We start from the raw sequence: 13,670 nt of genomic DNA on the forward strand, positions 1-13,670 counted from the left end.
TGTCATGTCTGGAGCAACTGCTGGGAGCTGGGGATGGGCATTTTGGGATGGGAAAGATCTCACTAGGAAAGTCTCCAACTGCAGATGTTCTGATAGAAAAGAGGATGGTTTTGAGGCCTTAAAATGGTCCAGAAAGAGTTTGGAAAGAGCCTCCACCCAAGATGAGCGTGTTTGGCAGTAATGTCAATAAAAGCAGGAGTCTCTGGAGTCTCTGGACTCCTCCATAGAGTCATACAGTGCCTGGGCTACTCCCTGATGAGATATCCCACACAATACAGAGACCACAACCAAATTCTCATGCAGACAAAACTTGGGGTTCACCAGCATATGCAGGAGAAGTGGATTTCTCTCCACTTCAAAAGAAGAGATGGAGTGCAGCAGACTTAACTCCTTGTTGGTGAAAAGGCACCAACCAGATGAAGAGATTTCTAACACCGTAAAATGGGATAAAATCATAAACCATTGCCTTCCATTCAACAGGGGCTGCAACACCTGTGCTTGTGGCACAGACTGATGGTTTGTGTGTGGCTGAAGGTCTCTTGTCAAAAGGCTTCCCCATCTTGCGTGAGTGTATCCGGTCACTGCGCTTCCACCTCTCCCCTGGAATGCTCTGCTGGTGAACCTCACGGCTGTCCAATGTCCAGAGGAAGCAGGGGCTGCTCAGCCAGCAGTGATGGTGTTCTGGTGGTTCTTTTTGTAAAAGCTGGGTTGGCTTTTTTTGCCGTTTTGCTTCTTACCTTCTCTGTTTCAGGCCACTTGGCTGCCGGCTCTTTCCTGGTGGTATCCTTCCATGGGACAGCGCGCATTTGGTCATCCCAGTCGGGAACCTTCCTTTGTGGCAGCTCAAAGTTGACCTTGGTCACCTTACATTTCACAAGGTGCCTCCTGAAGGTGGCTGGGACATCTGATTTCAAGGACACTGTGATGTCCTTGGCACAGCCAGGATGGAGGTGTCCCACCTAGGGAGAATCAGGGAGTCAAGACCAGACTGGAAGCGCTGCCAAGGGCAGGACTGACAGCAAAAGGGACTGATGTGCTGAGCAGCTGTGCCAGGAATCTGCACCTCAGAGTGGATTTATGTGAAGTTTGATAGACAAAAGTATGAACAGAAGGTGCCACCTCCCATAACATGAAGCCTTTTCTGCAAGGCTGGCAGCCTTGGCCCAGCCAAGACAGGGACTCCATCTCCTACGTGGCACCGGAACGGGCTATCAGTGGCATGTGAGGACTCCCTGCCAGCTCCCGGGAACACCAGGGCAGGGTTTGAGCAATGGGGAAAGGCAGAGCAGTCCACGCTCACCTTGGGGGAGAACTGGAATGGGGCGCCTGCCTCCCACTCAAAGTGCATGACCTTCGTCTGGCTGTGGTTGCTGATGCTGAAGGTCCTGTGGCAGGGCTTCCCGAGAGCACAGTCCCCAAAATTGATGTGATTCACTCTGACAGCTGTTAAGGAGGAGAGCGAGGGATCTCAGCATGCAGGGAGCCCCACCTGCCCCCCTGACGTGCACAGACAGCTGCATGTTCAATGCTTCCTTGCTCCAAGCCTTCCCTGCTCCGAGAGGGAGTTCCCCAGGCAGTTTCACCACTTCCAGGGAAACACCCTGACACATCCCAAAGCCAGCGACGTGCAGCACAGCACACACTGCTCTGCATGCATGGCTACCACGCCCACAGGCCACCAAGTCCCGTGGGTGACAGCCAGGCCTGGCTAGAGGGAGGACACGCATGATCAGCCATTTTCCTCTTCCTTGCTCCACCTTGGCAGCCTCTCCTCTCTTACCATCAATGACGTCTTCCTTCAGACTGATCTTGGCATTTCTCTCCTGTGTGTCTTCCTCTTGTCCGTTGAGGGTGAATTCGTCCTTGTGGCCTTCACCCACCAGCTCTATTAGGGTCTTGACAGACCAGGTGTCCCCCACTAACACACAAATCTTCCCTTCCAGATGTTGAGCCAGGGTGGGTTTGAAAATGACACCAAACTCTGCTGATTGCCCACAAGGCAGAAGGAAGAAAGGCTTCTTTGGGGGCTTGCTCTCTGCACAGCAATGGAAATCAGAGTTAGGTGGTACAGCTGCACAGAGGAAAGATTTCCACAGGATAGATGAGGAATAAGAGGTTGAAACCAGCTGCCTTCTAAGCACAGGTTCTACCCTCAGTGGTTCCAGACCCTCTTCCTCGGTTCACAAGGCTGCCACCTCCAGACACAGCACCACTTAAGCAGCTTAACCTCAGGCTGATGCCCAGCCCTCATTCCATCTGCTTCCAGCCAGCTCCAGCCATATGCAAAGCTGAGCCAAAGAGTGCTTTTGGCTTCTGCTGGCTCTCTGTGTGCTCAAGGGCTGCGTCTGTCTAGGCTGGTACCTTCCCACGAGCAGCAAATAACCTCAGAGGGTCCACTGAGGCAGTGACAGTCCCCCACAACTCAACCCACCATGTCTAGAAGAACAGAAGAACTTCCTACAACTTGCTAGGAGGAAGCCCTGCAAAAATTCCCCAAGAAAAGCCTGGGGGACAGAGAGCCCAAGGAAAGAAAGTGTGCCTGACATCTGGCTGCTGCTCAGAGCAGCCAAGAGCAGGGCACACGTTTTCCCTCTGTGCATGATCACACTTCTTGGTTAATGAATTTACCGTTTCCAACGGAGCCCTCTTCCGCATCTCCAGCGTGGAATATCCGGAGTGCGGAGGCCCTGCCTTTCAAGAAGAATGCTGCATGCTCATCCTCCAGGAGTAACATAAACTGAGAAAAGAGAAGCCAGAGCACAACGATACTGGTGTGAGGACAGGATGGCACAGGGACTGACACCGCAGTGCTGCTGCCCCCGCATGGGAGCCCAGCACCTCTCCCACTGCAAACAGCACTTAGCACAAAAGCAAAGTCAAACCAGCCGGGGAAAAAGGGTGTTCAGAGGCATCTGGACCAGAACCAAACAGCACAGAAAGTAGCGGGCAGAATGTAATTAAACCACATCTAAGTCTACCTAAAATGTAGTAAACTAGGATCAAATACAATCTGATGGAACTGGGAAATCACACATGTCCAGGAGAACAAAAAGTGACCTGAGAGGGGTGGGGGAGAAAATACTCCACCTCCTTTCTTGTCTTCAACTTAAAGAAGAAAGACTGGACAAAAAATTTCCAAGAACTCCCTTCTTGGGGAACAGACGTCAGTCACTTGTTTAAAAAGAATTCCTGACACCTCTTTCCAGGTTGGCCATGTTTTCTGGGACCCTTCCCCTGTGCCACAAGCACTTGTTCCCAAAGCAGAGCGTTCCTCGAGCAGGTCCTCCTCACCTTGGCAGGTATGATGCCATCGTTACGGATGACCAGGGGCAGCGTCTCTGAATCCCCCAGCTGGAGCCGCTTGAAGCGCAGCACGGCGTTTCCCCTCTTGCTGCGAGCGCTCGGGCGCACGACTGTCAGCTGCGGCTCGTGCCCCTTCCCGCTGATGGTGAAGGTCAGGGTTTGGGGTTTGATTTTCACAGAGCTGCAGGAGAGGCACAGAAACAATGTCAGCTGGCACTAAGCCATTTCTCACTGGGCAAGCGAAGCTGCAAGGGCCACCCACAGTGTTATCCCTGCCTGGTGCTCCTGTACCCCACAACACAGCCCCCCACCTGCCTCTTCCCAATCCACGCAGGGCCATTCACAAGAGGAATCTGCTCCAAAGAGCCAGAGCCTTCCACAATAACAGTTAAAAAGAATTATTTCACTTAATTGAATCATGTAGCACAGCTGGTAAGTAAGGAGGCACCAGATGAGATATGGCAAATCCCCTGGCTGTAGTGAGACGAGACTTATGCAAGAAGCAAAAGCACAGCATGAAAGCAGTGCAAAAGCAAGAAGGCAAAAAGAAATCCTTGTCACTATCAGTAAAGATCCACCGAGGTGGTGTTTTGCTCCCTCTCCCCAGGCCAGGGATGCAAAGGGACGATAGCCCAGGTCTCCTGGCTGCCTGCCACATCCCAGCCGCGGGCTGGTGCCTCCTCACACCGGAAGGGTGGTGCAGGGCTTCTCCTACCTTTTGCTTTCCAATGCGGATGCCTCCTTGGGTGCTCGGCGGATGCGGAATTTGAAGCCGAGCATGCCTTTGTTCTCCAGCACGACAGTCTGGGTCTCCTTGGTGCCCTTGATCATGGCTCCGAAGTCGATGGGCGAGGCAGGCTCAATGCTGTACTTGCTGTACTCAGCTTTTGCTGACACCCTCACTGGGATGTTGGCGACAGCCTGGCCTCCTCCACCTGAGCTGGCATCTATCACCTGTGTCCACAGGAAGGGTGGTAACCAAAGCAAAGAGGCCAGCCTCTACCCCAGCCTCCACCCCAGGCCTCCATCCGTTTACCCCTCCCTGTCTAAGCACCTCCTCCTGAGTCAGATTCTCAGCTCCACTTAGGAAGCCTCCCAGATGGTTTTGAAAGCCTTTGTTTGTGTATGTAGGAGAGAGGATTCTCCAGTTAAAGCCCTCCTTCCCTTAGACACCTATCCTGTTTACGCTCCCAAGACACCGTGTGGTAACGCAGCCTGGCCCAGGCAGCTCACCTGGCAGTAGAGGATGGGCTTGTTCTTGAGGAGGATTTCACTTTTGGGGTGGAAGAGCATCTCAACATTCACACCACGCTGGGAGGCAGTCAGCAGGCCCGACTGAGGCTCAACAGTGAAGTGGGATGCCACATTTTGCATCCTGGGACCTGCACCCTTCAGTATGAAACTGGGGAGAAAGGGCAGGAATGGAGATCTCTGCTGTGCAAAGTTATAGGTGCCACCAGCACAGCCAGGACTTTGCACAGGACCAGAAAAAAAGAAAAGGGAGAGTCCAGCCCTGCCCAGATCTTGACAGAGAGTGCAGACAATGACGAGGTTACTGCAAGAAACCTTGAGACCAAAATTTGTCATTCACTCCTTTACAGAGTCTCAGAAAGAGAAAGGAGGTGACCATCAAAGGAAGGCAATGAATCTCAGCATTTCAGTGGCTGAAATTTTGGGGCTCTCCTTTGGGCTCCAGCTGAGCTGTGAAGAACTGCTGGTTTGGGGCTGGATTCTCTGGTAAAATAATTGATATTAGAGAGCCCAGGGTTTGTATTTACCAGGAGGCAGCCAGCATGGAAACAGGTTCTAGCCATTGACAGAGGGAGAATTCAGGCCTGGGAACCCGAGGAAATGCTCACTACCAGGCAGCTGGACTCACCTGTACTCAATGTTGTATAGCCCTTTGTTCTTTAGAGTCAGGACTTTCTTCACGTTATCCAGGACATGAATGGTTCCAAATTCCAAGCTTCCATCTGGACCTGCAGAAAAGCCACAGAGCGAGGTCAAACACGGTATTTGTGAGCTGCTGCAGAATACACCAGGTCACAAGCTACACGGAGGTCTCGGCACAAAACCCTTTCCAGCAAGTTTCTGTTCTTGGAAGTGTTTCCCAGCTCCTTGCCTGCCCTTTCTCTTCTCACTCAAAATATCTGCAGGCTCAGTAGTTAAGGAGCTCGGCTCCCACTTCCTTGCTTCCAAGCACAAATCCAGTTACTTTAGATGCTGTGCTGAGCCTGTGGGGGTTGCCAACTGCCTGTTCACGTCACTGTTGTTTCAGAGCCCCCAGATTCAATCTGCACATGAAGCTGCACACTTCAAAGTTCAGAGGGGGGAGACTTAAGACTGTCAGTGCCCTGACAATGCTTTATGCCACACAGCTTGCAGGGTATGTGCTTTATCTATCCATGCCATCCTTGCATGCTGTCCCATCCCATCCCATCCCATCCCATCCCATCCCATCCCATCCCATCCCATCCCAGTGCTTTGGTCACCCAAAGGTAATGCAGTGCACCTGGACTGCTTTGTTTGGGAGGCATCCACTGACCTTTGGGCATGTCGATGCTCAGAGAAACGTCATAGACCTCTGCAGAGATTTTGATGTTTTCAGCCTGAACAACCCCCACGATGTTTTCTGGATCTGAAACCTGAGGCAGCAAGAAACAAACACTGTTGAGATTATTCTTTTGGTAGACAGCCTGTAAGTCCTTGTCTCTGCTGGCTGCTTCCCCTGTGGCCTCCCTGGCTTCGCAAGCGTTGGAGGACTCCCAAGCTTTGCTAACCTGTTCCTCTCATGGGCTGCCCCAGTGGGATTCGGCTGCAGTAAAAAACCCTCTCAGCCCAACTCTGCACTCTACAGCAGGGAGAGCCTCTTGGAGAGGCACAGAGATGTAAGAACAACCACAAGAAGTGTCAGGTGTCTCAGAGCAGGTGGTATTGACAACCCTCTCCAGTCACCTAGCACCTTCTCGGAAATGCAGCCCCTAAACCATGGGGAACAAAATCCCAGGGGGAGAGTTTGTTGCACCATGCAAGAGCTTCAGACAAAGTCCAGTGTAGAGATCACGCCGCAGTCTGCACAAGCAAACAACAACCTTCAACCACCCACAGGGACAAGGCTGTGGAACAGGCTCAGGGTGCAGTGTCTGGTTATCTGGGGGGACGTGTGATTTATTAAAGAAATATGGATATTGATCTAGTACCGATACCCAACTGTGATGGACAAAAACTCTCTAACAGTTTAAAGTTAGGAAGTGTATGCTTATTGCGACGCCGGGCAGCGTGCGGGATAGCTCCCAAATACACACCGCACCTTTCAGATGATTACAGAGTCCTTTTATCCACACAAGTGTTGAATACCCAAAATACAAATACACATTCATAATTTAGTACATCCCATTCCTCGCTTGATATGCTAATAATTTCAAAAGCTATTAAGCATGCGTAGTTTGTTCCTTGAAATGGGTTGGTGGTCCCTTTCATGGGGAGGGGTCCCAAAATGAGGAAGTAAATGAAGTCTTCCTCATTCTGACCTTTCTACCTTTTCAATGCAAATATGACAAATGAACCTTGGTAGAACTCCCATTCCTTGTCTTCAATTGGTTTCAGAACAGAGGAGGCCCACAATTGTCTTATGTTGCTAAAAGCTATTTGTCAGTTTCTACATTCTTCATTATAAACCCAGCTAATTAAAGATTGTGTTGACAAGCAATCAATTATTAGTTAACTACTAACTCTTAACTTCATCAAGGCCTACTCACTGATTTTAATTAACTCTAGTAAGGCAATATCTCTAAGTAAAATCTTAGCTCCTCTAAAATCTATAAATCCCTTAAAGTTTATGTTTCACGTGGATGCACTGCACGTTCTGGCAAAGGCAGTGTAGAGGCAGAAGTTGGGGTCAGAGCACCCTTGTGCCTGTCGGGTGCAGCTCTTCCTGAGCCTGTCCCCAGCAGCACAGGGCTGCTCGCTGTGCCCCGCTCTGCCAGGCAGGGCACAGCCCCTCTCACCTCTAGTCGGAGGGTCTTCTTCATGCTGCCAATCTGCCTGGCCTTGAAATGCACCGTCACTTCAAACTCAGAGCGGGGAGCAATGGTGCCGTTATCTTGTGACAAGGAGAAGTCCTCAACAAGGTCATCCAGCCCACTGAGCTGCCAGGCCATGGGCAGCAGGGTGTAGTTTCTCAGGACCAAGGTCCTGCTGTCGGTCCTGCAGAGACAGGAAGGCACTTGGCATCAGCTGCTGGACGGCCACACCAGCCTTGCCACTGAATGCAACTTGGAGCAGCTCCATCCGTGCCCTGGAAACCCGAGTCAAACGTTTTCTCTTTGTCACAAGTCTTGGAGTGCTTGTGGGATGACTGACCTGTGCAGAAGCAGCTTGTCAAAGGACAGCTCCAGGGGGCTGACCTCCAGCTTCATGTGCACCCCATGGCAGCACAGGCTGAAGACCACTGGGTCTGGGTTCTTCCCAATGCTGCAGATGAGTTTGTCTTCCAGGAAGCCAGGGGAAGTGGGGTATGCCCAAATGGTCAGCTCCTGGCGCCGGCCCCACAGGAAGAAATAGAAAGAGCTCTGCGTGAGAGCAGGAGGAGCAGCCCCTGGGCACTTCTACGCTGCCTGCTCTGCCTGCCCTTCTCCTACCTGCTTCTCCTTTGGTTTCAGTGCCATGCTGGCAGGGTCCAAAAGGAACGTCTCTGCTCCCCCAGCATTCTCAAAGGAGAACTGGACCTCTACGTCCACGGGGGAGTTGTTCAGGATGGTTAAATTCTCCGAGTTGCCGGGACAGTTCTGGGCCTCGTACCTGTCCACAAAAGGGGAAAGGGCTGCAGAGCAGACTGTTGGCTTTGCCACACATGGAGGAGAGCACCGTGTGTGCCGGATCGGTCCGTGTCTCACAAGCGGGACGGGACCCCGACTGGTTGCAGACTCAGGATTTATTATCTGTCTGTGTCATACAAGCAAAAAGCAAGAGGCACAGAGAAACAATAACATCCATGCAAACACAGATCAGAGATAAGATGGCAGCCCATGCAAAGCCTTTTTCTACATATTCTTTGGACCAACAGCATAAAAGAAAAGGTGTAAAGTCATTATACTCTAACCAATTAGAAAAGGACCCACGTGGGTTTAATATTAAAAAAAGGACTCCTATGAACTTCAAAATTATTATTTAAAATTATTTAAGATGGAAACTTTTTCTATCTTAAAGCATATATCTAGGACTTTTCACATCTTGAGCTATCAATAAGTTCTTGCTCTTTCGTGTTCCTTATGATAAATAGAAATGTATTGACTTGGTTCTTAACTTCCTAGCTTCCCATGAGAAGGTTTTGAAATTTCCTAGCTTTTCTCAGCTTTATGTCTACTTTCTGGGGCCTTTCTGCACTTTCTAAAGTCTTCTACCTTTTTATATTCCTACACGTGTGCACCCGAGGAAGTGGTGCTGGAAGACCCTGCTCTAACAAACAAGTGAGGGAAATGGATCCCAGTCAGGGGCATGGGCGTGTGCTCATCCTTGCCTTACTCTGATGCCTTCCCCTGGGCTTGGTGCCTCCAGCCCAGAAGCCTGATGATGCTCAGGCCACTGCCAGAGTTTTTAATACAATGGAAATTCAAAGGTGCCTAGAAAAATAACGCTTCAGCAGGCACTTGGGTTCTTTCCCCTTCTTTCTTGGGGTGCCTTCCCTGCAGGGTGCCTAAAGAAAGGCTTTTGAAAAAAGAGTTTTGCTAATTTCTTTCATAAAAGTCATGAAACTGCTTTGGATTTGATGGGTTAGCTCAAAGGCTGAGAAAGAAACGTAAAGCATCAATTCCCAAGAGGAATTGAGGCCAAAAGAGAACAAATGACCCTTCTCTCAGGTGTGGAAATGACTTTGGAGTGAAAGGGTTAAAGAGGCAAACAGAAATCCCAGACCATCCATCAGTCTGGCTAAAGATTGTCTGTTTTTTAAACTATTTTGATTTCATTTCCTTGGGTTGTCCAAATAGCCTTAGCCCTCCAGAGCTCCCACGGAGACAAGAACTTAATGTTAAATGTCATTAAAAAGAAGTGACAGTAAAATAGAAATACACAATAGCTTCAATGACAATCTGTTTAGGCAGACTTTATCCAGCAGTGAGGATGCAATGTCATTACAGGAAAATGTAATTCCTGCTGTACGTTACCCCCAACACCTATTGGCAGGTCAATAATAAAATCTTGTTAATAATTACAGACTAATGAAAGGTTTACAAAACCATCTACAGAATAATTGCTCAACCAGGCTACCTGCAGAGCTGAAAGCACTTCCAAAACCACCATCAAGTCAATTTCCTAAGGGGTGAAGCTGAGATGTGGAGGGGGACGGAAGTTGCCCCCCAAGACACCTTTGGACTGGCAGCAGCATGCGGCTCTGGCCACCAAGGCGGCCACCACGGCACCCACTGGGCAGGCAGAGCAGCTCCTCCAAGGCTCATTTGCCTCTTGTCTGCTCAAGTTCACACATCTGTGGTCCCTCAAACCCATGGATCTCCCAGGACTGCCCTGGGTTGTGCCGCCAGGACAGCCTGTCTCTCCAGGCGTGCCCACAGAAGTGCAAGGCCCAGCAGGGAGCACATACCACTCTCTTGATTTCCCACACAGCAGCGGCCCAAAGTGGAATTGCTTTGTGCTCTCAACATATTCCTTGACGACAACTTCATCTTTCTCCATGGTTTTCCTCCACTGTGGAAACACCACCCTGGGCAGAGAAAGTGGGGAAGGAGGAGCTATGAGGCGCTCCGAGTAGGAAATGTAGTCAGAAAGCCAAAAGCCTTCCTGGAGGCTGAGGTACCATCTGCCTTCCCAGCTCCAGCACAGGAGGAGGTGCTGGGCGACCTCAGGCAGCACCATCTGGCCAGGCCAGAAGCCCCAAGGGGCAGCCCTGGCTGTGGTTCAGGGGCAGCTGTGGTGTGGGAGGCTGCCAGGGGCCAGCCTTACCGTGGGTTCTGGCTGATGCTGGGGTACAGGCTGGTGCCACTGCAGGGCAGCTCGTACTGGCGCTTTGTCTGCACGAGCTCAAACCTCAGCGTCTGCTCAAACTTCCCTGGCTTTATGGTGGAGAAGTGGACCTTCACTTCCACCTCACCGCGGGCAGGCACGATCCACCGGTACCGTTTCAGCCTGGCAGTTAAAGAGGAGAATTCAGACACTGCTGAGGAGCAAACGAAGCGAGGAGGGTGCACTCGCCATCCCACGGGGGCACTGGCACGGGGTCGCTGTGGAGCTCGGCACCATGGGCCTTGTTTGGCAAGAGGAGCAAGAAGCAGAGGCATCGCCTCCTCCCGTGCGGCTCACCTGAGGAATTCTGTGGGGATTGAGGCACTTTCCAGCGTACTTTTGCATCTTGTTGCGGAGGAACTTTCTGCTCTGCCTGTGGAGATCTGGTTCTCCTCTGGAGAGCTGTCTCTGCTGGCCGCTTCACCCATCTTTGGCTGGCCCTCGGCAGAGCTGCCCTTCGCATCCGGGGCCTTGGCCTAAGGGGAGAGAGAAAAGGGAGGCAGAGGTGAGCCCTGAGACATCCCCATCCTGGAAAGCAAAACGGGGGTTTCTTCACCAGCAGAAGAGAGAATAAATAAATAAGTCCACCTGCCCATGGACTTGGTTTTCCTTATGGGTGTTTGTTTGGCCTAGGACTGTTGGAATCCTAGATACTGAGAATTTTAATCTTTCTCTGCTAAAAGGCACAGACTTACAAAAGAGCACTGCATTTGACCTGAGGCTGTAGAGAAGACTCCCAAAATTAATTAAAAACACTGAAATTACGAGTGCGTAGTTAGTTACAAGTGTGTAATATCACAAAGTAAAAATCTTAGAGTTTAAGGTTTTAGAATATAGTAATAAATATGAAGCAAGATAAAAGTTTTAAAGCAAAACCAAATTGTTCTTCTTCACCTTCTTCTTCCTACTTCTTCATCGATTTAAGTAATGTTTTGTAATTAGACAAAAAAGTCCACATTACAGGCTTTGAAAAATCAGTTATTAAGTTAAAAAATAATAACCTAAGTATCATTTCTTCATGAAATAATTTAATTTAAAAAACCTCATAACAAAAAATAGTTAACCATTTTATACCTTGCTAATGAAAAACTACAAAACTCACAGCTGTGAAACTGTTCCACTAATAAAAAATAACAAACACCTAAACCCAAATATAAAATACCATCTCAAATACCTTCAATCCCAACCTCAACAAAAAAAAAAAAACCAAAAAAACCCACCAGAAACCCCAAAAACCAAAAAAACCCCAAAAACCCAAACAAGAAACCCACACAGGACAACCCTTCTCACTCAGGACCCTCTCCTCAAAGGAAGTTGATGGTTTAAGTGACTTTTTACCTCTTGTCCTACAGAACTGCTCTGTCCCCAGCAGAGCTGTCTCTTTTGTCCCACCCCTGACAGAAAGGAGACCTGCAGCCACGGGGCCCCATCACATCTTCACTACCTCTCCACCATGATCCTTTCCCGTCCAACCTGTCCCCCATGCCCCCATCGAGCCTGGGCCCTGCCCTGGCACCACTGGAGCACCCACCGGATTGTCTTCCACAGCAGCACCTCCTGGTGCCACAATGGTGAAGGGCTCCACGCGCTCTGCAGGGCCCAGCCGCTCCTCTGGGTACTCCACTGTGGAGAGCACAGCAGCCGGGGCAAGGGGAGGCCCGTGGGGATGCAGTCCCACGTGTTCCAGCACCTAAAACAGAAGAGAAAACCCTGCTTATACTTCTGGCACCTTCATCCGCCTTCTTTAAAGGCACTGAGCTTTTGGCAATGGGGTTTTTGACTGATATGAGGTGTAAGTGCTTTGTTACGCCCGGTGGGGTGAGCGGGCTCCAGAGCAGAGGCAAGAGCTACAAGCAGGGCCGGGAGAGAAACCTCTGCCGAGTGACTCAGCTGGTCAGAGCTGGCCTTGCCCTGGGCATTGCCTCCATCTCCCTGGCACAAGCCTGGCAATGCTGCAGTGCTGTGAAGCTTGGGCAGCATGTACATGGGGACCAGAGCTGCCTCCTCACCTTCTCCTCCTCAAGGTACTGCTCATCAAAATCCAGGGAGTAAAACTCAATGGGGAAGTCGCAGGGGTTCTTCACCACCACTGTGGCCTCCACCCCATCGCTGTCCACCAGCACCGGTCCCATCTTTAGTGCTGGGGGGCTGAACTCCAGCCGTGGCTCCAGACCTTGTCCTGAGAGGTGCAGCTTTAAGTGATTGCTGCTCCCACAGATGTTAAGCTTCAGCTCATTCTTGTAAGACCTCTGAAAAGAGAAAAGTGCAGAAAACTCATCCATGAAGTCCCGGGTGACAGGACCCCAAATACAACAATGCTTGCCCCAAGGTCAGGGTGTTAGCAGTCTCTCCAAGGTGAATGGAAACCAGACATTTACTTATGCTGGGGGCTACGGCATCTGTGTCCTGGGGCTGAGGAACTGGGATGAATCCTGGTGTGCACTGAAACTGGGTATTCGGGTAGCAGATGGATGTACAATGGACTGTCAGGTGTTTTCACCTGGTCATGCAGGAGAGCAATGCTCATGGGAAGGGGCCCCGGGGTTACAGTGTCCAGACACAGTCCTGGCACTGCTGCATCAGGCAAACACCAGCTCCAGGAGAGAGGCAAACGAGCTCTCGCTGGCCAGAAATAAGGGTCATCTTCTCTGCTTAGTGCTTGGCTCTGGTCCAAGCCAGACACAAGATGGTTACATCTCTCCAGCAATTAAAAGATCCCTGGCACTGTCTGGGCACAGAAGCACTTGTGTCCATGCTGGAACACACTGCCAGTTTCCAAGACCCAGCGGCCACAGGCAAACTACTTTTGGGAATGCTCCATCCTTTAAGTTGAATCCCCAGCTGCACGGCAATGTGCAGGCAGGCCAGAGCCCCAGGCACTGCTGGCAGCACAACACTACAGGTGACTGTCCTGCCGTGCCCAGGAAGGTGTGTGGTGGCTGTTTTGTCTGTCAGTCCTGCAGCAGGATGAGCCCAGACTGGCCATTCCAGGATTATCCTCTGCGAGTGGGCAGCTGCTCTGCACCGAGTGTCGCAGCTGCAAACACAGCCAGGCCAGGGGGAGGCTGAGGGGAGTTGGGCACATCCCCTCCATGTGCCGAGAGGCAGCCCTGGTGCTCTCTGTGCAAGCTCCCTGTGGGCATTTCAAAGCACATCTCACGGGAGTGCTCTGTGGGGTGAACTGAGCCACGCAGAGTGCGGGCCTTGCAGAAAGCTCCCTGTGAAGGCAGCGCTCATAGCACACTCTCTGCACCAGGCCCTCATTTCCAGATAGCCCTGACAGGCCTCCCGGGCTGACACCTGCCAATCTCACCTCCTCCTTGGGTGTAAAGTGGATTTCTAAGTTCTGC

At 50.9% G+C, this 13,670-nt stretch overlaps 1 protein-coding gene and 2 long non-coding RNA genes across 3 annotated transcripts in view; 1 reads left to right on the forward strand and 2 right to left on the reverse strand.

Moving 5' to 3' along the window:
- LOC128821200 (zinc finger protein 208-like) overlaps positions 1–13,670 on the forward strand; it is a 1,118,338-nt gene that overhangs the window by 470,351 nt on the left and 634,317 nt on the right. The gene's annotated exons all lie outside the window — the stretch shown is intronic.
- On the reverse strand, positions 798–1,837 carry LOC128821211 (uncharacterized). Its single transcript, XR_008441039.1, has 3 exons — positions 1,781–1,837; positions 1,301–1,443; positions 798–959 (listed from the first exon to the last, which is right to left on the reverse strand). It is a non-coding gene; the product is annotated as an uncharacterized LOC128821211 (long non-coding RNA).
- On the reverse strand, positions 7,977–10,390 carry LOC128821214 (uncharacterized). The gene is made up of 3 exons (XR_008441042.1): positions 10,261–10,390; positions 9,902–10,021; positions 7,977–8,103 (listed from the first exon to the last, which is right to left on the reverse strand). It is a non-coding gene; the product is annotated as an uncharacterized LOC128821214 (long non-coding RNA).

Source organism: Vidua macroura, chromosome 36 (genome assembly GCF_024509145.1).
Source record: "Vidua macroura isolate BioBank_ID:100142 chromosome 36, ASM2450914v1, whole genome shotgun sequence".
NCBI classification, from domain to species: domain Eukaryota; kingdom Metazoa; phylum Chordata; class Aves; order Passeriformes; family Viduidae; genus Vidua; species Vidua macroura.